The 24,097-nt window shown below is 43.8% G+C and overlaps 1 protein-coding gene and 1 long non-coding RNA gene across 4 annotated transcripts in view; one reads left to right on the forward strand and one right to left on the reverse strand.

Moving 5' to 3' along the window:
- Window positions 1–24,097, forward strand: part of SLC29A1 (solute carrier family 29 member 1 (Augustine blood group)) — a 309,536-nt gene that overhangs the window by 125,738 nt on the left and 159,701 nt on the right. The gene's annotated exons all lie outside the window — the stretch shown is intronic.
- LOC115465333 overlaps window positions 1–24,097 on the reverse strand; it is an 85,724-nt gene that overhangs the window by 21,016 nt on the left and 40,611 nt on the right. The window contains exon 2 of the long non-coding RNA XR_003941396.1: window positions 5,795–5,802. This is a non-coding gene — a long non-coding RNA (uncharacterized LOC115465333). The remainder of the gene's footprint in view (window positions 1–5,794; window positions 5,803–24,097) is intronic.

The following is a 24,097-nucleotide window of genomic DNA, read 5'->3' on the forward strand; positions in this document are numbered from 1 at the left end:
AGAGGAATACACAGTTTTACTGAGAAGAGACTGTGCTGAGCTTTACAGGTTACCAGTACTAAAAAATAAGGGTAGCACTCTCTTCCAAGAGTACCTTCACCATGGAATGGTTGGTGAAAAACCCCCTAATGTCTACAGACTTTGGATATTTGAGTTCTAGCCAAGGGATAAAACACAATAATCAGTAGAGTTCACTAACGATATTACTGTATAAAAAAAAGTGAGGGCCCCAGTATTAGGAACTGGCAGACCATAGCCAGTATAATCCAGTTAGGTTGCTGACTCACTCCAGATTTAGTTGCCATGTCCCATCAATATTAAGGGGCTTCACTGGCTGCCGTAAGGGCCTGTATAAAATTGAAACTGTCACTGTTTGTATTCAAGGCTTGAAAAAGAGACGGCTGAGGGGGGATATGATTGAGGTCTACAGAATCCTGAGTGGGTAGAACGAGTAGAAAAAATTGATTTTTTTACTCATTCCAAAAGAACAAAGACTAGGGGACACTCGAGGAAGTTACATAGTTATATAGAAATACTTTTAAAATAAATGGAAGGAAATATTTTTTCACTCAACGAATATTAAGCACTGGAACTCTTTGCCGGAGGAGGTGGTGACAGTGGTTAGCGTATCTGGGTTTAAAAAAGGTTTGGACAAGTTCCTGGAGGAAAAGTCCATAGTCTGCTATTGAGACAGACATGGGAAGCAACTGTTTGCCCTGGGATTTATAGTATGGAATGTTGGTACTCTGAGATTCCGCATGGTGATTCCGGAATCTTGCTATTCTTTATGGTTCTGTATGGAATGTTGCTACTCTGAGGTTCTGCATTGAATCTTGCTGCTCTTTAGGATTCCAGAATCTTGCTATTCTTTGGGGTTCTACATGGAATCTTGTCACTCTTTAGGATTCCGGAATCTTGCTATTCTTTATGGTTCTGTATGGAATGTTGCTATTCTGAGATTGGGATTTATTAACCGCCTTTATGAAGAGATTCACCCAAGGCAACGTACAGCAGGGACAGTTTAACATAAAACTTACATCTGTGTCAATAGCATAACAATAGTAAAATAACCAAGAATAAAGGTAAATTACAATAAACGAGGTAAACTTGAAAACAGCAAATTGAAGCCTAATAATAGGACTACCATGAAACAGGATTAAAAGAATATATACATATTTAACAGCACTGAAATTCAAATAACAGTGATATAAGATCATACACGGTGAATCCCCTGGTTACATGAGTGATATGATCGACCTCCCTGCCAGAAATAGATCTTATGTCCTCACGAACTTATCTCAACCTACACCATCACCTTCCCAACTGCAGAGGAATTAAATACAAAACCAGTTTCTCCTTTTTGGGCAGCCAGCTTTGGAATGCTCTACCAAGATCTATCCGAACATTTAACGACTACCTACCCTTTAGAAAAATGTTGAAAGCTCATTTCTTTAAGCAAGCCTACCCTAATGACCCAACTTAATCTTATCAGCCTACCCTCCCAACTCTGTTCTGACACTGATACCGACTTCATCATTGGTTATACCTACCCCACCTCTCTATCTCCCTTTACTCATCCCCAAAACCTTGTCTTCTCCATCTCTCCTTTACCATATCCCCTCCTTACCCCCCATTTCCCCAACCTATCCTATCCTGTTTACCTTCCCTTATCCTAATCATACGTTATTAAGCTTCACCATTACTACGTTTTATTACAGTTTGAAACTTTTTCTCCTTATAAGACTTTGTATTTCTAATTACTATGTAAGCCGTATTGAACTTGCTATGTGTGGGAAAGCGCGGGGTACAAATGTAGTAATAAATAAATAAATAATACAGTGTCAGCACAATACTAATGAAACTCTGGAATTCGTTGCCAGAAAATGTGGTAAAGGCGGTTAGCTTAGCGGGGTTTTAAAAAAGGTTTGGCGGTCTTCCTAAAGGAAAAGTCCATAGACCATTATTAAAATGGACTTGGGGAACCTCCACTGCTTATTTCTGGGATAAGCAGCATAAAATGTTTTGTACTTTTTGAGGATCTTGCTGGGTATTTGTGACCTGGATTGGCCACTGTTGGAAACAGGATGCTGGGCTCGATGGACCTTTGGTCTTTCCCAATATGGCAATACTTATGTACTTATGTAACACCTAATAAGCACACATTAGAACATTCAGCTAACATAGATATGATGCTAATGATTTTCTACAATTCAGCTTACCATATAGCCGAGGGGCCAAGTGCAGATATATAGATGGGGACAAGATGGGTGGTACAGAGTCAGTTGGAATAAATAGAAAGGTGGATAAACTCAAGTTCTTCGTACGGCTAAGCAAGGTATATGAAACTGGTCTAAGTTACAGTGTGTGTAGCAACCTATATAGTCAGTCACCCTGTGTATTAAAGGCTTGGGAGAAGAGCCAGGCTTTCACCTGCTTCCTGAAGCAGTAGAATTGGAAAAGGTACAGCGAAGGGCGACGAAAATGATAGTGGGGATGGGACGACTTTCCTACGAAGAGAGGCTGAGAAGGCTAGGGCTTTTCAGCTTGGAGAAGAGACGGCTGAGGGGAGATATGATAGAAGTGTATAAAATAATGAGTGGAATGGATCGGGTGGATGTGAAGCGACTGTTCACGCTATCCAAAAATACTAGGACTAGAGGGCATGAGTTGAAGCTACAGTGTGGTAAATTTAAAACGAATCGGAGAAAATTTTTCTTCACCCAACGTGTAATTAGACTCTGGAATTCGTTGCCGGAGAACGTGGTACGGGCGGTTAGCTTGACGGAGTTTAAAAGGGGTTAGATAGATTCCTAAAGGACAAGTCCATAGACCGCTATTAAATGGACTTGGAAAAATTCCGCATTTTTAGGTATAACTTGTCTGGAATGTTTTTACGTTTGGGGAGCGTGCCAGGTGCCCTTGACCTGGATTGGCCACTGTCGGTGACAGGATGCTGGGCTAGATGGACCTTTGGTCTTTCCCAGTATGGCACTACTTATGTACTTATGTACTTATGTAGTCTCAAGTTATACGTAGCCCCTCTGGGAGTAAATTCCAGAGCGTGAGGGCTACCCCTGTAAAGGCTTACTGGCAGGTATCACATCGTACAATTTCTTTTGATGAGGGGACAGATAGTGATACTCCTTGAGAGGGCCTTAGAGGTCTCAAAGATGTGGGGTAACTTATTCTTTAAAGTACTCTGGCCCATTTTGTCTGAGGACCTTGAAAATCAAACATGCCGCGCTAATGTTGACCCAGCCCCGTTCACTTTGAATGGGCTATGTCAGCGATGCTGCACAGCTTAGTAAACGGAGGGGATACAGTTTTAAATTCAGCCCTGTTTGCAGGAAGCGTGTGATGTGGTTACGCCGCTTGCAGCCTTTTATCAGTCCCTGCTGCAGCATTCTGAAGTTAGTTGGAACTGATTAGTCATTAGCTTTCTTGTCGCGGTGTGAATAGAGGTCACCTCAGCATGCAGGAAAGAGGATCTCCCTCAGACTAATCCATTGTTTCACTGTGTCCGGAAGGTTTACTTCCTATCCTGACTTATGGCAGTCAAGCAAGATAAACTGTGCCAGTCTGACAAGAACGAGGAAGGAGATTGGAGGCCTAAGGTGTAAGTAGCCTTACTCACTTGTTCAGTACCCATACTTTACAATTCCCACCTTATTAATTCCCTTATCTCTTATTTGTCCTATTTGTCTGTCCTAATTAGATTGTAAACTCTGTTGAACAGGGACTGTCTCTTCATGATCAAGTGTACAGCGCTGCGTATGTCTAGTAGCACCTATAGAAATGATAAGTAGTAGTAGTCTTTGGGATTCCTGAATCTTGCTGCTCTTTGGGATTCCGGAATTTTGCTACTCTTTATCCTTATCCCTTGCTTGTCCTGTTTGTCTATCCTGATTAGATTGTAAACTCTGTCGAGCAGGGACTGTCTCTTCATGTTCAAGTGTACAGCACTGTGTACATCTAGTAGCACCTATAGAAATGATAAGTAGTAATAGTAGTCTTTGGGATTCCGGAATCTTGTTACTCTTTGTCCTTATCTCTTATTTGTCCTGTTTGTCTGTCCTGATTTGATTGTAAACTCTGTTGAACAGGGACTGTCTCTTCAAGTTCAAGTGTACAGTGCTGCGTATGTCTAGTAGGGCTATAGAAATAATAAGTAGTAGTAGTAGTCTTTAGGATTCCGGAATCTTGCTATTCTTTGGGATTCTGGAATCTTGCTATTCTTTGGGTTCCGGAATCTTGCTACGCTTTGGGGTTCCGGAATCTTGCTACCCTTTGTCCTTATCCCTTATTTGTCCTGTTTGTCCTGATTTGATTGTAAGCTCTGTCGAGCAGGGACTGTCTCTTCATGTTCAAGTGTACAGCGCTGCGTATGTCTAGTAGCGCTATAGAAATGATAAGTAGTAGTAGTAGTAGTAGTAGTCTTTGGGATTCCGGAATCTTGCTATTCTTTGGGATTCTGGAATCTTGCTATTTTTGGGTTCCGGAATCTTGCTACGCTTTGGGGTTCTGGAATCTTGCTACCCTTTGTCCTTATCCCTTATTTGTCCTGTTTGTCTGCCCTAATTAGATTGTAAGCTCTGTCGAGCAGGGACTGTCTCGTCATGTTCAAGTGTACAGCGCTGTGTATGTCTAGTAGCGCTATAGAAATGATAAGTAGTAGTAGTAGTAGTCTGTGGAATTCCGGAATCTTGCTACTCTTTGGGTTCCGGAATCTTGCTACTCTTTTGGATTCCGGAATCTTGCTACCCTTTGTCCTTATCCCTTATTTGTCCTGTTTCTCTGTCCTAATTAGATTGTAAGCTCTGTCGAGCAGGGACTGTCTCGTCATGTTCAAGTGTACAGCGCTGTGTATGTCTAGTAGCGCTATAGAAATGATAAGTAGTAGTAGTAGTAGTCTGTGGAATTCCGGAATCTTGCTACTCTTTGGGTTCCGGAATCTTGCTACTCTTTTGGATTCCGGAATCTTGCTACCCTTTGTCCTTATCCCTTATTTGTCCTGTTTCTCTGTCCTAATTAGATTGTAAGCTCTGTCGAGCAGGGACTGTCTCGTCATGTTCAAGTGTACAGCGCTGTGTATGTCTAGTAGCGCTATAGAAATGATAAGTAGTAGTAGTAGTAGTCTGTGGAATTCCGGAATCTTGCTACTCTTTGGGTTCCGGAATCTTGCTACTCTTTTGGATTCCGGAATCTTGCTACCCTTTGTCCTTATCCCTTATTTGTCCTGTTTCTCTGTCCTAATTAGATTGTAAGCTCTGTCGAGCAGGGACTGTCTCGTCATGTTCAAGTGTACAGCGCTGTGTATGTCTAGTAGCGCTATAGAAATGATAAGTAGTAGTAGTAGTAGTCTGTGGAATTCCGGAATCTTGCTACTCTTTGGGTTCCGGAATCTTGCTACTCTTTTGGATTCCGGAATCTTGCTACCCTTTGTCCTTATCCCTTATTTGTCCTGTTTCTCTGTCCTAATTAGATTGTAAGCTCTGTCGAGCAGGGACTGTCTCTTCATGTTCAAGTGTACAGCGCTGCGTATGTCTAGTAGCGCTATAGAAATGATAAGTAGTAGTAGTAGTACTCATTATGTACTATGCTTGTATTACAAAATCAATCTAAAACACCACTCGAAAACTTATTGAACACCCACAAACTTCAAATGTTTTACAAACATCATGTAATGATAAATTTACCACATGGTGAAAGGAAGAAAGCCTTAGAACCCAGTCAAAAAAGGTTTGTCTAACTTGTACTGACATCTTGGGTATGTCACATCATCGGCAAAAAAAACCTTCCAACCTGAGTCTAGATTATTTACCAGTGAAAACACTCTTCAAAAAAATTAGCTGAAATTTAAAGAGGAACAGTCTCACTGACGTTGGCCAGCGTTTCGCTGATAAAACTGCATCAGGGGTTACAGGACCATTGCTAAATTGGCATGAAAAGCTTGTGCTCACAGGATCATTAAGGGGTCATTTTACTCAGCCCCGTAGACGCTTACTTACTACTACTACTACTATTTATCATTTCTATAGCGCTACAAGGCATACGCAGCGCTGTACACTAGACACAAAAAGACAGTCCCTGCTCAAAGAGCTTACAATCTAGATAAGACAGGTAAACAAACAGAACAATTAAGGGTAAGGGAAAAAAATAGGTGAGGATAAAGGACAGGGCAAGTGAGTAGTGGTTAGGAGGCAAAAGCATTGGTAAATTGGTGGGCTTTAAGTTTGGACTTGAAAACGGCCAAAGACGGGGCTAGACGCACAGGCTCGGGAAGTCTGTTCCAGGCATGAGGTGCAGCAAGACAAAAGGAACGGAGTCTAGAATTAGCAGTAGAGGAGAAGGGGACATATAGAGAGATTTATCTACAGAACGGAGTACCCGAGAGGGAGAGACAAGAGTGGAGAGGTACAGGGGAGTGGCAGAGTGAATGCACTTATAAGCCAACAAGAGAAGCTTGAACAGAATACGGAAACGGATAGGGAGCCAGTGAAGTGACTTAAGGAGGGTGCTAATGTGAGCATAGCGACTTTGGCGGAAAATGAGTCGCGCAGCAGAGTTTTGGACTGATTGAAGAGGAGAGAGATGGCTAAGAGGGAGGCCGGTGAGAAGCAGGTTACAATAATCAAAACGAGAGGTGATAAGAGTGTGGATAAGGGTTCTGGTAGACTGCTCAGAATGTGTCCAACATGTGTCAATTCAGAGTTATCTCCCGGCTACCGTGTGGCCTGTGCAGAAATTTCATTTTTGACTCGCATTCGCTTTGCTCGTAGGAGATTACTGCACTGTTAACATGAGAGACCTTACCGCTAAGTCAATGGCTGGCAGTAAGGTCTCAAGACCCAAAATGAATGCGCATTAATTCTTATTTTGCCGCACGCCCATTTTCGGCAAAAAGTTTAAAAAGGCCTTTTTTGCAGGTGCGCTGAAAAATGGATCTGCACACGTCCATAACACGTGCCTACTCTGCCGCAGCCCATTTTTCAGCGCGCCTTTGTTAAAAGGACCCCTGAGTGACGTTTGCAAAACATTTCAAGTTTGTAGGTACTCAAAAGGTTTCAGGTGGTGCTGTGGATTGATTTTGGTATCCTTTGCTCCACTCTTTCACGTTTTGTTTCTCAACGGCAATGCTTATATTGCCCCAATACAATTTAAATGGGAGTAAGTTTGATTCTGTTATTGCTTTTATTTGTAATCTGGGTGCTATGTTCAATCTTGGCCTATTTAGGGCCTGAGTTATGTTGTTGTTTTTTTTTTAATTCCAAGAGATTTTTTTTTTATTGAAAAAAAAGCTTTTAAAAAGTACAGTGATACTTTGGTTTTCGTCGATAATCCATCCGAAAAAAATCAGCGAAATCCGAAACCGACGAAAACTGAGGCAATTGTTTCCATATGAATAAAAACACTGGAAAGCAATGGAATTGTTTGGCTAGACGCGCGGGGTGATGCTCACACAACAAGAAACAACGCCACACTGAGCAGGAGAATGTGTTTTCGCAAAATTAGCAGCGAGGTCACGTGGGCACGCCGACGAAATCCGAGGCAACCGACGAAATCCGAGACAAATTTTTCGTGGAAAAAATCAACGAAAAGCGAAACCCACGATAACCGAAGTCAACGAAAACCAAGGTATTACTGTATAGAGAATACAGAAAACTTTACATCATAGTAAATACTGAAACATAGGCATAGAATCACAGAGTAGTACAAAATTACAGGGATTATTAGACATGTAATTATCAAAACTGGTTAAAGGGATAGGATCCACAAATCGCTAGACTATATTTTAATACAAGATCCCTGGTAAATAGTAGTGTGGTCTGAAAAACTTCCTGCCAGAGTCTTTTTGGAGGAAAATGGCCTCAAAGAGCTCATAGATATCATGTATCTGTAGAGCTTAATCGGATCTAACTGGTCCTCTCTTCATCATGGGCCGTAAAAAACCTCCAGTGAAAGAGTACTGCTATTAGTATTATTATTATTATTAATTACATTTGTACCCCGCACTTTCCCACACATAGCAGGTTCAATGCGGCTTACATAGTAAATAGAATTACAAAGTCTTGAAGGAGAATGTTACAAGTTGTAGTAAACATAGTAGTAGTGGGGTTTTGAGGATATGTAAATTGAGCATTTCCTAGTCTCTGCACATAAACATTGCAGAAGGAGCATGTCAGGGTCAGAGAGTGTGTTTACCACTAATTTACTAGGAACTAACTCATTAGTGAAGGGCAACGAAGATGGGACGACTTCCCTATGAGGAAAGGCTAAAGCTGCTACTCAAAATACTTGCTTCTATGTCAATTCTGCAGTCTCTATATGAAAAACGATTATATGTATATACTGGTTCAGGAACGGACCTTACTAACATCCGGCAAGCATTAAATAATGACGTGACACTTATCTTTTTCTTTCACGAGCCCTTCAATATTTGCTGAACTGCTACGTCTGTTACAGGTCTGTGTGCAGCATGTCCTCTGCTATCGCTTACAGCAGTGTGTACCCTCTAGCCCCAAGCCGATGGTGGCCAGCGTTTCGCTTCTGCATCAGGGTCTTGGAGACTGGCTAATGCTGAACGTAGCCGTAAACATTCATTATACGATTATCAAAACTGGGCCATGGTTTTGAGACAGAGAAAGTTCAAATTTGTGTATTTGCAGTACTGGATGTCTCCAAAAATAAGAAAAATATTGTCTTCCCAATTTAAAAGTACTGATTTCTTAGCTAAAGCTAATCAACTATGCAAGAGTTTTGTGTCTTCTTTTGATAAAACAAGAGTCCAAGGTTAAAGAACCAAACATTATGGGGTCCTTTTACTAAGGCTGGACAGATTCAGCTTCAGAAGTTGGGAAACAAGGCCAGCGCTGGGCAGACTTCTGAGGTCTGTGCCCTGAGCGTGGTTTAATCGATTTGGATGGGATGGAGTAGATCTTTTCAGGGTCTTCGATGCCAACTGCACTGGCTCCCACTTAAAGAACGTATTGCGTTCAAAATCTGCAGCCTGGTTCATAAAATTATTCACGGCGAAGCCCCGATCTACATGACAGACCTCATAGACTTACAAACCAGGAACACAAAAAGGTCAGCATGCACATTCCTGAACCTCCACTACCCCAGCTGCAAAGGACTAAAATATAAATCAACTTACGCATGCAGCTTCTCCTACATAACACGTAACTATGGAATGCACTACCAAATGTCATAAAAACAATGCACGACCTAACAAGCTTCCGAAAATCACTAAAAATCAACCTGTTCAAAAAGCCATACCACAATGATCCATCCTAAATTCCAGATAACGAAACCTATACCAGGAATGTACAAGACCGAACTCTCAATACTTGACTGCTTCACTTACTCTGTCACTAATTCAACTTTAACTCAATACCACTTGATTTCTCATTCCGGAAATGAACCTTTAATACTTGACTGCGTAATCTACTCTGTCACTTATGAACTCTCATGTAATACCACTGTACCACCCATCTTGTCCCCATCTATATATCTGCACTTGGTCCCCAAGCTATATGGTAAGGTGCATTGTAGAAAAGCGTTAGTATCATAGCAATGTTCTTTGAATGTTCTAATGCATTGCTTATTAGTAGTAGTGTAGCATTAGTATTATGCTGACATTATTGGGCTCATTTTCAAAAGAGAAGGACGTCCATCTTTCAACATAAAACGGAAGATGAATGTCCTTCTTCCAGAGACATCCAAATCGGTATAATCGAAACCCGATTTTGGGTGTCTCCAACTGCAGTCCGTCGCAAGGACGTCCAAATTTCAAGGGGGCGTAGCGAAGGCGGGACTTGGGCATGCCTAACACTTGGTCGTCTTTGACCTATAATCGAAAAAACCAAGGATGTCCCTGACGAACACTTGGACGTTTTCATCTGGACCTGTTTTTCTTACGAATAAGGTGCAAAAAGGTGCCCGAAGTGACCAGATCACCACCGGAGAGAATCGGGGATGACCTCCCGTTACTCCCCCAGTGGTCACTAACCCCCTCCCATCCTCAGAAAACGTCTTTTAAAATATGTTGTACCAGCCTCAGATGTCATATTCAGGTCCATGACAGCGCATGAAGGTCCCAGGAGCAGTTTTAGTAGCTACTGCAGTGCACTTCAGACAGGTGGACCCAGACCCATACCCCCCACTACCTGTTAAATTTGTGGAGGAAACAGCGAGCTCTCCAAAATCCACCACAAACGCACTGTACCCATATATAGGTGCCCCCTTCACCTGTAAGGGCTATGGTAGTGGTGTACAGTGGGGGGGGTAGTGGGTTTTTGGGGTTCAGCACACAAGGTAAGGGAGCTGTGTTCCTGGGAGCATTTTATGAAGACCACTGCAGTGCCCTCTAGGGTGCCCGGTTGGTGTCCTGGCATGTCAGGGGGACCAGTGCACTACAAATACTGGTTCCTCCCACGCCCAAATGGCTTGCATTTGGACGTTTTTGACATGGACGTCTTTGGTTTTGAAAATCGCCAAAAGTCAGAAACATCCATGTCTAGGAATGTTCAAATCTGATTCAGTTTTATATTAAGTCACAGACCGTCATGCGCACTGTAGAAGAAACAGAAGGTGCTCTAGAGAATGCAGCACTATGGGCTGTAATTGGACACTGTCTTGCTTCCAGTGGGACTTATCTGTTTCTAGTGCTTGATTGAACAAGAAGTACTTGTATGCAAGGCTGGGGAAACCGGAAGTCCTTGAGTGCTGCCATAGCATTTCCTAAGTGAGAGGACCATGATGGAGTCAGAAATGAAATGCATGCATGGTGATGCCTGGCCCATACCTCAAGGGTAGAGAGCCATGCGGCCCCCCCCCCCCCCCCCCCATAGGCAGTAATTCTTCTAAACACAGAAGTGCATAGCACGTGCAGTGGAGGAGCACCAGCCGTGGTCTTAGGGAGGCGCTCATTGGGGTTATTTGAGAACCCCAGGCTGAGGCGTTGTCCTTTACAATACGTACCAGGTTTTTCCTGGGATGAACATTCAAGCCAGGGCTTTGTTTTCTGCAACACATCAGTTAATATTGGAAGCAAGCACCAAGAAGTAGACAGAAACTTGCTGTCCCTCTCCCCCTCCTTCAACATGGAATTGAAGTAGAGGGTTATTTCTTCATACGACACACAGATCCAGTGTGACTGAACTGCGACACTGCAGAAGCAGTACCCCAGTGTGGTATTAGGGGTCACTCGTCCATCGGATTCAGTGAACCTGCATGGTATTAGGGGACACTGTTCCCTCCGAGCCAGTACTGATCCCAGTGAATCCGCGTGTGTTTGGGAAGGATAGTCCTGAATTGCAAGAGCTGGAGTAGAGGTCCTCACTAACGAGAGAACAACATGGCCTGTCATTGTAGCTGAGGGTGATGTTTAAGTTATTAACAGTAGTTCAGAAAGTTCTCTGGGGCTCTGAACAAGTATTTCATAGTGTATTTACCACAATGTTAAGATCTGAACACGATGTATTGTTGTCCCTATTTTTAAACGAGTCAAGCTGATGATAGTACGTGACTGAATGTTGCAAGAACTAGGGTGACGAGCTGCCATAAGTGAGATGAAAGTTCAATCATAATATTTTCAGGAAAAATAATAATAACCTGGGATTATTTTCATCGTTATGAATTTGAAATCTAAATTGCAATTTAGGACTGTAGTAGTTGGAGAAACGGAGGTTCAGAGTCACTGTTATGAATAAGCATAACGAGGGATTTATGGTTAAATTATGATTAAATGCAGTTCGGAGAGGCAGTGCTAGTTCTTAGCAATATGTATTATAATAATACTGAATATCATTCCATTTTCTTTTGTCATCGGTACCAAAACCCATTGTTAGAAGCAGAATATAAACCCTCATTCCTCTGAGCCAGTACCGATGAAGTGTCACAGCATGGTTAAGGTGGCTCAGTCCAAATGGTCAGCGGAGGAAGGCAGTAGCCTATGACTTTGGCAGATAGGAGGAGGAGAAGGGTTCTCTGCCTGCTGAGATTTGCAAGAGAGCTCTGATCTGTGCTTGCACAGGGGACCAGCCCGGTTTCTCCTAATCTGCTTTCTTCGGAGGTTTGTATTCAGTTTCCATAGTTCAACTTTGGCCAGTAACAGCGTTGTGGACATGCACTGGAATCGCTGCTCTGGCACTAGTGCTGCAACTCCAGGTTTATATCCTTGGGAAATCACTGGATTTTTTTTTTCCCTTGCCAGAATATCCTGGATCTTGTCAAACTGGTTTTAGTCCCTTTGAAGACGAGAACCTTCAGCCAGTTCTGGTGACCTAATTCCCAACCCAATGATTGCCCTGTTTCAATGTGTGCCCTTCCCAGGCCTCTGCTCACTTCCAACAACCTCTGGATTTTATCCAGTCTAAGGAGGTTGAAGAGGGAGGTTTAATCTTTCTTTGACAACAGTCTCTACATCATCCTACTTGCCGTAGGATTGGGTAATAGGACATTAACTTCCTTATATTGTACGGATTTTCAGTCTTGGGCAAAGGTTGAAGCTGGGGCCCTTACAGAAGTTTCAAGAGTGGACGTATCACCTTCAGACCTAACAGCAAGGAGCTCTGAGGAGATATTGTAGTGTAAGTGTCCGGACTTTGAGTGTATGGACAGTTTGCTTTGTTCCATCCCTGTCGTCACATGTAAGGAAGGGGCCCATGTAATCTCTAAAGTTCTCATAAGCAATTTTATTTGGACCCTACACGGTCCATGTTTCGGCTTTTAAAAAAGCCTTCATCAGGGGTCGATCAGTGAGTGCACAGTTGTATACTGATTGACAGTGGAGCATATGAATTGATCTCTCTAAATGCAAAGACGAATACTGTCTTACACCAACAGTTACGATAGGTTCTGGAAGAAGAATAAAGCCTGTGCTCTTAGAAGACAAATTTTATACGTCCTGACTTGAATGCATCAATCTCTATGTTCTGTGTGCAGTCGAGGTCACATATATGAAGGGCTTTCTTTCCACATGTGTGCAGGACATGTGGAAACTTCACCAGAAAGAGAGTGGGCCTTTTTGACAGTAGCTGGGGGATGTCAGGTAGGCTGGTAGGGGTTATGAAGTTATGTTTAGGTGATTTATTTTATTATAACTTGCTTTGTTGTGTAGATTAGTTGAGTAGCTTTGCCCATTTCTCATGAGAGTAGAGTTAGGCCTTTAAACCAATGATCTTCATTATTTGTCAAATGGAAGCCACTGTGTCAGACTGACTTCAGTGAGAGACCCAGGACTGTCGCTAGAGAAAGCATCTAGTGCCCTAGGCACAGGAGGGACCCTATCCAGTGATGTGGCCAGCTTGAGTGGAGGAGTAGCCTAGTGTTTAGTGCAGTGGACTTTGATCCTGGGGAACTGAGTTCAATTCCCACTGCAGCTCCTTGTGACTCTGGGCAAGTCACTTAACCCTCCATTGCCCCTGGTACAAAATAAGTATCTGAATATATGTAAACCGCTTTGAATGTAGTTGCAAAAACCTCAGAAAGGCGGTATATCAAGTCCCAGTTCCCTTTCCCTATTTGAGATTCTACATGGAATGTTAATGTTAATGTTGCTATTCCACTAGCAACATTCCATGTAGAAGCCTGCCCTTGCAGATCAGCAAGACGTCAGACTCACAGAAACAGAAGCCTGCGCGGCCGCATTGGTGATGTGCAAGGGCAGGCTTCTACATGGAATGTTGCTAGTGGAGGAGTAGCCTAGTGGTTAGTGCAGTGGACTTTGATCCTGGGGAACTGAGTTTGATTCCCACTGCAGCTCCTTGTGACTCTGGGCAAGTCACTTAACCCTCCATTGCCCCTGGTACAAAATAAGTACCTGAATATATGTAAACCGCTTTGAATGCAGTTGCAAAAACCTCAGAAAGGTGGTATATGAAGTCCCATTTCCCTTCCCTTCCCATGCCATGAGGGTAATTCTGTAATGAGCCACCAATTTGTAAATTCCGAATGCACCAATTTGCAGCCTCTTCTGTAAAGAAAAGCAGGCACCTACTTTACTTTATAGACTTCTAGTCAGCCAGGGCAAATATTTGCCTATATTGTAAGCCATGAACACTTACATGGTAACATAGTAGATGGCGGCAGATGGAGACCTGCATGGTCCATCCAGTCCACCTAATAAGATAAACTTCTAGTGTATGACAACACATGCACACTTGATCTTGATTGGTCCATTTTCAGGGTACAGACTGTAGAAGTGTGCTCGACACTAGCCTTACTTTCCAGCTACTGGATTTACCACTTAAGTGTGGCTAATTCCTTTTGATTCCACTCTTTCCATTTCGGAATCCTTTGTGTTTATCCCGTGCATTCTCGAATTCCATCACTGTTCCTTTTCTAACAGTACTCCTAAGTTAACCCCCTGTAACCTCAATTCACCTCCTCTAGTTCTTCCACTCTCCCTTCTCTGGAAACGATATCTTTCAAATATTTAAATGTCTGCCATGTTGATGGTTATAGACTAGTGGCCAGTATTCCACTTTTTACTAAATTGGTGGAATCTGTTGTGGCAAAGCAATTAACTACAGTAATTATTTAGATACCCATCAATTGTTGTTATCATCCCAGTTTGGTTTTAGGGCTTTATTATTATTATTATTACATTTGTACCCCGCGCTTTCCCACATAATGCAGGCTCAATGCGGCTTACATAGTAATTTGAAATACAAAGTTAATAGAATTTTAATAAAACAGTAGTTAAAACAATGTAAAGTTGGCGTTCCTGAAATACAGAAAAAGTCAAGAAGAGGAACACGGAGAGGAATACCGGATGAAACTGAAAGAAGCCAAGAGAGAGATACGTCTGGCAAAAGCTACTACTACTTATCATTTCTATAGCGCTACTAGACATACGCAGCGCTGTACACATTATATGCAGGTACTTTCTCTGTCCCTAGAGGGCTCATAATCTAAGTTTTGGTACCTGAGGAAATGGAGGGTTAAGTGACTTGCCCAGAGTCACAAGGAGCTGCAGTGGGAATCGAACCCAGTTCGCCAGGATCAAAGTCCGCTGCACTAACCGCTAGGCTACAAGCGGAAGAACAAATGGCTAGAAATGTAAGGAGGGGTGACAAAAATTTCTTCAGGTATATTAGTGGCAGGAGGAAGACTAAAAAGGGAATTGTGAGACTGAAAGATGCTGCGAACTGTAGTCAGGATTGTTGAATTTAATTATTAGTGAAGCTGTGGCAAAGTGGTTAGAGGACCAGGCTTGAAATCCAGAAATCCAGACTCTTGTGGAGTCTTTCCACCAAAGCCCACGTCTCCTCTTCCTCCACTTTCTATCTCAGTTGATAACACCCTCATCCTCCCCGTCTCATCTGCCCGCAACCTCGGAGTCATCTTTGACTCCTCCCTCTCCTTCTCTGCGCATATCCAGCAGATAGCCAAGACCTGTCGCTTCTTTAACTTCAGCAAAATTCGCCCTTTCCTCTCTGAACACACCACCCGAACTCTCGTCCACGCTCTCATTACCTCTCGCCTTGACTACTGCAACTTACTCCTCACCGGCCTCCCACTTAGCCATCTATCCCCCCTTCAATCTGTTCAGAACTCTGCTGCACGTCTTATATTCCGCCAGAACCGATATACTCATATCACCCCTCTCCTCAGGTCACTTCACTGGCTTCCAATCAGACACCACATACAGTTCAAGCTTCTCCTTCTTACCTACAAATGCACTCAGTCTGCTGCCCCTCACTATCTTTCTACCCTCATCTCCCCTTACGTTCCCGCCCGAAACCTCCGCTCACAGGACAAATCCCTCCTCTCAGTACCCTTCTCCACCACCGCCAACTCCAGGCTCTGCTCATTCTGCCTCGCCTCACCCTATGCTTGGAACAACCTTCCTGAGCCCTTACGCCAAGCCCCCTCCCTGCCCGTCTTCAAGTCTTTGCTTAAAGCCCACCTCTTCAATGCTGCGTTCGGCACCTAACCCTTACCGTTCAGTGAATCCAGACTGCCCCAATTTGACTGCCCCTATCGGACCGACCGTTCACTTGTCTATTAGATTGTAAGCTCTTTGAGCAGGGACCGTCCCTCTATGTTAAATTGTACAGCGCTGCGTAACGCTAGTAGCGCTTTAGAAATGTTAAGTAGTAGTAGTAGTAGGGAAGGCCTAGAGGCCTGAAAGATAATTGAGGAAAGGCACAAGCTGAAGGTTCTTCAGCCTTTGCACTGACCCTGCTTGGATTTTTTTAAATTGCTGCATTTAGAATATTGATATACCGTAAACTGCTTTGGGTTGTTCGCATTAAAGAGTCTGTAAGTGTAAAATAATGTAAGGAGTTCTGCAGCTCTTGTGTTTAGTCATGAGAATGTAGAAGTGAAAGCGTCACTAGAGGCGGCTGGTTCTCTCTGCAGCTGTGCATGAGGAGGGGCCCTGGGAAGTTCATGGACTAGAGGTCAGCAATGCATTCTCTTACTTGTGACAGTTATATAAAGAGAGGCCACTTGGATGACAGCCACATCCTGAGCCCCAGGGAAGGAGGGAAAGGCACCTTCATGAAGCTGTGTGGCAAATATATTCTTTATTTATTTGGATTCAGCTCACACTTTTCAGTAGTACCTCAAGGTAAGTTATGTTCAGGTATCTCTCCCTACACTCGCCGGTGGTGGGAGGCGGGACTGGTGGTTGGGAGGTGGGGATGGTGCTGGGCAGACTTATACGGTCTGTGCCAGAACTGGCGGTGGGAGGCGGGGATAGTGCTGGGCAGACTTATACGGTCTGTGCCAGAGCCGGTGGTGGGAGGCGGGACTGGTGGTTGGGAGGTGGGGATGGTGCTGGGCAGACTTATACGGTCTGTGCCAGAGCCGGTGGTGGGAGGCGGGGCTGGTGGTTGGGAGGTGGGGATAGTGCTGGGCAGACTTATACGGTCTGTGCCCTGAAAAGGACAGGTACAAATCAAGATAAGGTAGCACTTATGAGTTTATCTTGTTGGGCAGACTGGATGGACCGCGCAGGTCTTTTTCTGCCGTCATCTACTATGTATGTTACTCCTCCCCTGGAACTCCATGGGGGAAATCTCTGTTATCTGCACCCTTCTCCTCCACCGCCAACTCCAGTCTCCGTTCCTTTTTTCTTGCTGCACCGTTTGCCTGGAATAGACTTCCTGAGCCGGTACGTCAAGCTCCATCTCTGGCCGTCTTCAAATCTAGGCTAAAAGCCCACCTTTTAGAGCCTGCTTTTAACTCCTAACCCCTATTCACTTGTTCAGTACCCTTGTCTGTTTTATCATTCCCACCTTAAGTAACTCCCTTATCCCTTATTTGTCCTGTTTGCCTGTCCTGATTAAATTGTAAGCTCTATCGAGCAGCGACTGTCTCTTACATGTTCAAGTGTACAGCGCTGCGTTTTTACTACTACTACTACTTAACATTTCTAAAGCGCTACTAGGGTTACGCAGCGCTGTACAGTTTAACATAGAGGGACGGTCCCTGCTCAAAGGAGCTTACAATCTAATGGACAAAATGTGCAGACAATCAAATTGGGGCAGTCTACATTTCCTGAATAGTTAGTGTTATAGAAATGATTACTAGTAGTAGTAGTAATTCTCCTGTCCCTGGAGAGTTCACAGTCTGAGGGGCAGATTCAGAAAGCTAAGACAGAAGGAAGTGTTCAGTTAGCCAGAGGTTTGCATACAGTTTTGTGGCTGCACAATGCAGAGATGTGTTTAATGCAGAGAAAACTGTGTGAATCCATGCATAGGAGCATATTAGAGTGAATGGTAATGAGGCCTTTCGCCGTTTGGCTCCAGTGCAGACAAATGCGCAGAAGACTTTAATGCGGAGCACAAAGCTAGGACCTGAATACCAGGTCTGAGGAGGTGTAAACAGGTTAATTTCTTCTTGTGCAGTAGGGTCTGAGAGGATTCAATGCCAGTAATATAAAGCCAGTGTTTTTTGTTTTTTTTTTCATTTTTGTGATGGATTCTTGTTCTTTTCATCCCTGCGGTGAAGCGTCCTGAGCTCAAAGTTGTGGCGATATAAAAAGGCCTCTCCGGTACTATGTAAGCCACATTGAGCCTACAAATAGGTGGGAAAATATGGAATACAAATGTAACAAATAAATAAAATAAACATTAACCACAGTAGTACCAGCAACTGTAAGACAGAGCAGGAGGGAATGATTCTATAGACAGGTCCAAGCAGAAAAAAATTGCACCTGCGCATGGAAATTTTTGTAAGGTTGATATTTTTGCCCAGAATAACATTCCAGCATGTGCGCAGAAGTGCGCTGACACTTTTGTCTCACTCGCACGTGCACGCAGGCCTAGCTGCCCTCGGCGCAGAACCCTGTATGGATGTGTCACCCTGACTGGTTCACAAACTCTGCGTACTTCAAATTTGCATATGATTAGCTAACTGAAGTGGGCAAAACTTTCTTGTTAACTTTGCGTTGGACGTGGCTTCCTGTATCAACCTCTATGTTTGTAGCTGAGGCAGTGGAGGGTTTTGCCCAAGATCTCATAAAGTGGCAGTGAGGATTTGTACTGGGCTTGTATGGTTGCAGCTGCTGTTCTAACCACTAGGCTATTTGTGTATCAAACAGCACTGTGACCTGTTGTGTCCTTGGTAGCAAAGGATGGCTGAGGGCACTGGGAAAGGCTTTGTCTCTGAGTGGTAATACAAGCCTGGGAGGGGTTGGATGGTACAGGAGGGCTGGGAGTACTGGAAGGAGCTGAGGCTGGATGGTACAGGAGGGCTGGGAGTACTGGGAGGGGCTGGATGGTACAGGAGGGCTGGGAGTACTGGGAGGTACAGGAGGGCTGGGATCCATTTGGTCAGGTCACTGCTGGACAGGGCAGACAGGTTTAGCAGGCCAGAGAAGGGATGCAGTGTTGATGAGGAGGTAGTAATGACGGGGTTTGTAGCGCACTGTGCTGAAAGCTCATAAATGAGGATGACCTGGAGTCCCTCGAAATACTTCCATTTATTTATTTAGATTTTGCTCACACCTTTTTCAGTGGTAGCTGAAGGTGAGTTACATTCAGGTACACTGGATATTTCTCTGTCCCAGGAGGGCTCACAATCTAAGTTTGTACCTGAGGCAATGGCGGGTTAAGTGACTTGCCCAAGATCACAAGGAGCAGCAGCGGGATTTGAACCAGCCACCTCTGGATTGCAAGACCGGTGCTCTGACCACTAGGCCACCCAGCAAGAGACAAGGGAAAGCTGAGATGATAGTATGGATTTATTAACCCTCACATTTGCTGTTCTTCAGACAGCAAAGCGTAGCATATTTTACTCGCGCTCACCGAGCAGTAAGCGTTATCGCGCATAAACTGGCACTTACTGCCGGGTAAGCGCCACGCGGTAGAAAATAGAAAATATTTTCTACTGCATGTTTTGTACGCACGTCAAAAATTGAATTGCCACCCAGGGCACGCGGTAACCGGGCAGCAATTCCAAATTGACGCGCTTAGGGGCCTGCGCACCTTAGAAAAAGGGCCCCAAAGTGACTAATTTAAAGAAAAGTGCACATGAGGTCAGAGAGATGGTTAAATATTATCTCAGCTAGGGTAGGAGTGGATAAACATGTCCCGCTGCAGTATGTGCAGCCCAAGTCACTCCTTGTGTGTGTGTGAGTGAGACTAACAAGTTAGTTACTTCTTCCATTAAAGGCTTGGTTGAAAAGCCAAGCTTTCACCTGCTTCCTGAATACGTAACTTAGTATCAGTGCATTTTTTGTGACGGTACACGCCGGTACAGTGTACTAGCGTCTTTTTTTTTTAACCTCTCAAGCAGTGGCTTACTAAAAATCTCTGAATCGGCAGCGCAGTGCCTCACGTCTGCAAAACAAGCAGATCGCCTCGGGCCTTCCCTTACTGTGTCCCGCTCTCCTCTGATGTAACTTCCTATTTCCACGAGGACAGGACACAGTGAGGGAAGGCCCAAGGCAATCTACTTGTTTTGCAGACGCGAGGCGCTGCGCTGCCGATTCAGAGATTTTAAAAATGCAGGGGGCTGGGTGCCAGAGAGAAGGGGCTATCCAGGGAGCTGAGGGTAAGCAGATGGGGACTGGGTCGAGGGGGGCTGAAAAGGGGGGGTCTCAGATGGGAGAAGGGGGCTGGCAGGCAGCTGGAGAAGGAGGATGGACGGGTAGGAGGGAGAATCGCTGGATATGGATAGCAGGGGAGTAGGGAGGAGAGGAGAATCGCTAGACATGGATGGCAGGAGAAGATGGGGGAAGAAGAATCGCTGGACATGGATGAGAGGGGAGGACAGGGGAGAGAAAATTGCTGTACATAGAGGGGAGGGTAGGGGAGAGAGGAGAAATGCTAGAAATGGATGGAGAGGAGTGCAGGCGAGAGAGGAGAATTGCTGGACATGGATGGATAGAGGGGAGGGCAGGGGAGAGAGGAGAAATGCTGGACATGGACAGAGGGGAGGAGAGAGGAGAAATGCTGGACATGGATGGAGGGGAGGAATGAGAAAAGATGATGCACATGGATGTAGATGAGGGAAAGGGAAGAGAGGAGAAAAACTGCATATGGATGGAGAAAATAGGCAAAAGCTAGAACCAGGTTATACCTCCTCCAGTCAGTTCCACGGAGGACCCAGCTTTTACTTATGGATGTAGAGCAAGAAATGAAGAAGAAAGGAGGAAAGTAAAGAAATAAATGGAAAGGAAGCCCTAGAAATGGAGTTAAGCGAACAGATAGAGAGCAGCAGAATCAGAGACTGGGACCAACATGATCAGAAAAACAAAGTCACCAGACAACAAAGGTAGAAAAAAATCATTTTATTTTCATTTTAGTGTTTTGAATATGTCCAAATTGACAATTTACATCTGCTGTCTTATTTTGCACTGGGTATACTGGAGCTGTAACAGCTTACAGAAATTATTTATAATGAAAAAAAAATCACGTTATTGTTTTCACCAATACTGGTATAAAATTTCAATGATGCCTATTTATATGCACCATGGCTGGTCTAAGGGGTGTGGCTACTGTGGTTATGGCTACCGTAGGGGGTGGAGCCTTAAATGGTGACCCCCGCCCACAATGAGTACCGGTACCTTTTTTCCTACAAAAAAAGCACTGTGTACTATGTAATGTAAGGGGGTTTCACAAGGGAGAGGAGAAGCATGAGTTGGGCCAACATTTATGCACAGAACTTACAGAATACTGTACATTTAGACATGTCCTCTTCTGCCTGCTATTGACATGGTATAAGTGGGTATGCCGAAATACAGGCGCGTAGATGCCAATTTCTAATCTTGGTGCCCGGATTCTGTTATAGAATTAGGGCTCAGCATGCAGCCTCTAGATTTTGAGGCGATCTGGGGGACAGCAGCGGCGGCGGCCCTCGGGCAGCAGCGGCCATACCCCAGGCCCGGCTCAGTCTCTCGGCGGCCCTGGTAGAAAAAAATGATAAAACAAACACGCACAGACTGTATAAAATAGTTGCACATCTAGTTGCTGGTTGTGACTTGCTGATATTAGATCAGCTGTATCCAGAAAGGCAAAATAAGGTCTCGTCTGTTGAAAAAGTGTAAATAATATAATCTCGCTGTGCCAGAAAATAATTAGAATCACAACCCAAGGAAAACAGTTGAGAGTGAAGAAGTTGTGATCACCTGGCACATTTCCAATACCACCAACTATAAAGCATTATTCAAGAAAATAATAAAAATAGCATTTCGTAATAAAGGTGATAATGCCAAGCGATTATTCATACTGTCAGGATGAAGATCCTTAATTTTGCAAGACATTTAATCAGAGTCCCAAAGGACATGGCAGAAAGCTACAGAAATATTCTGGGTTGTTTTGGAAGTCACTGGCCTGGTTGAAAAGAATTTCCAAGTTAGTACATAAGTAATGCCACACTGGGAAAAGACCAAGGGTCCATCGAGCCCAGAATCCTGTCCACGACAGCGGCCAATCTAATTGATTACGTTACTTGTTACTTATTTCTTATCACATCCTCTTAGCTCCCAAAAGAAGTGGAGTGGCCTAGTGGTTAGGGTGGTGGACTTTGGTCTTGAGGAACTGAGTTCGATTCCCAGCACAGGCAGCTCCTTGTGACTCTGGGCAAGTCACTTAACCCTCCATTGCCCCATGTAAGCCGCATTGAGCCTGCCATGAGTGGGAAAGCGCAGGGTACAAATGTAACAAAAATAAAATAGATACTATTGGAGATTCTACATGGAATGTTGCTACTATTGGAGATTCTACATGGAATGTTGCTATTCCACTAGCAACATTCCATGTAGAAGGCTGCGCGGCCACATTGGTGATCTGCAAGGGCCGACTTCTACATGGAATTTTGCTAGTGGAATAGCAACATCTCAAATAGTAGCAACAGTGGAGGAGTGGCCTAGTGGTTAGGGTGGAGGACTTTGGTCCTGAGGAACTGAGTTCGATTCCCACTTCAGGCACAGGCAGCTCCTTGTGACTCTGGGCAAGTCACTTAACCCTCCATTGCCCCATGTAAGCCGCATTGAGCCTGCCTTGAGTGGGAAAGTGCAGGGTACAAATGTAACAAAAAAAAAAGTACTTTGTGGCACAGTGCGAGTATTAAAGTGAGACTGAAATAATGCTCTGTTTACCCCTGACTTAGGAGTCAGGTTTATTGCTATTATAATATGTGCAAATGTAACACATTTGGAGACATGCCCCCTGGAAGAAATATTAGATTACGTTTTCATACCTCAATTATTCTTGATGCATATTTTGGCCACAGATCGTAAATATCTCAAGAGCTACAAGGTCTTCAGTGTTGAAGAAGTTTGGCCAAGACGTGTCAAGAGATTTTTGAAGTCTCAGAGGACACAATTCTTTCAATTGCAAATGCCAACCATTGCTTTTATGTCGATGTTTTCAGTTAACATTTTGTTCTGTATTTATATGAAAAATCAGTTTCTCTTCTTTGTTGATGTTTTTCATATGTTAATGCTATTGCATAAATGATTTCTCTCAGGGTTTTGTCTCCAAATGCATTAATTCAGTACATATCATGACAGAAATGAACCTCACCCCTACACCAGGAGAGGATCTCAGTAAGAACATAATCATTGTCATACTGAGTCAGACCGATGGTCCAACAAGCCCAGTGCCCAATCCAGTTCACAAGTACTTGGCCGTGTATCAAATCCATATGTCTTTTTAGTGCCTTTTAAAATTGGGATGGGAATCTTCAAGACAAAGTGTAGAGGGAAGTGAATTTGATAACGCAAGACTAACATAGTTTGTTTATTATTTATGCATTCTTAAATCCCACTATTTTCCAAAAGCGAGTTTCAGTTCAAAGTGGCTTACAGTTTGCCGTTAGGTGTAGTTACAGTAGTGTTTTTCGGTTAGGGTGTGTTGTAGAGCATCTGTAGTTTGTGTGGCTAGTTCTAGAACTTTTTGTATAGGTAGGTTTTCAGTTCTTTTCTGAACTGGAGATAGTTAACGATACTTCGTATGGCCTTGGATATTGAGTTCCGCCATTTGGAGCCCAGGTAGCTCAATCCTACAGTAGATGGTATTGTAGATTATGTTTCTGCATTTGGGGAGGTAGCCTCCAGTTTCTGGGTTTGTAGTTCTTGGCGATAGTTCTATCAGGTCTAGCATGTATTCTGGAGACATTCCAATCAGTATTTTGTAAATGAGAGTGCTTCTTTTGAAGAATAGTCTAGCCTTGATTGGCAACCAGTGTAACTTTTCAAGCAGTGAGGTTGCTCTCTTGTATTTTGACTTTTTGAATATCATAAGTACATAAGTAATGCCATACTGGGAAAAGACCAAGGGTCCATCGAGCCCAGCATCCTGTCCACGACAGCGGCCAATCCAGGCCAAGGGCACCTGGCAAGCTTCCCAAACGTACAAACATTCTATACATGTTATTCCTGGAATTTTGGATTTTTCCAAGTCCGTTTAGTAGCGGTTTATGGACTTGTCCTTTAGGAAACCGTCCAACCCCTTTTTAAACTCTGCTAAGCTAACCGCCTTCACCACTTTCTCCGGCAACGAATTCCAGAGTTTAATTACACGTTGGGTGAAGAAAAACTTTCTCCGATTTGTTTTAAATTTACTACACTGTAGTTTCATCGCATGCCCCCTAGTCCTAGTATTTTTGGAAAGCGTGAACAGACGCTTCACATCCA

This window comes from Microcaecilia unicolor, chromosome 3, assembly GCF_901765095.1.
Source record: "Microcaecilia unicolor chromosome 3, aMicUni1.1, whole genome shotgun sequence".
Classification (NCBI taxonomy): Eukaryota; Metazoa; Chordata; class Amphibia; order Gymnophiona; family Siphonopidae; genus Microcaecilia; species Microcaecilia unicolor.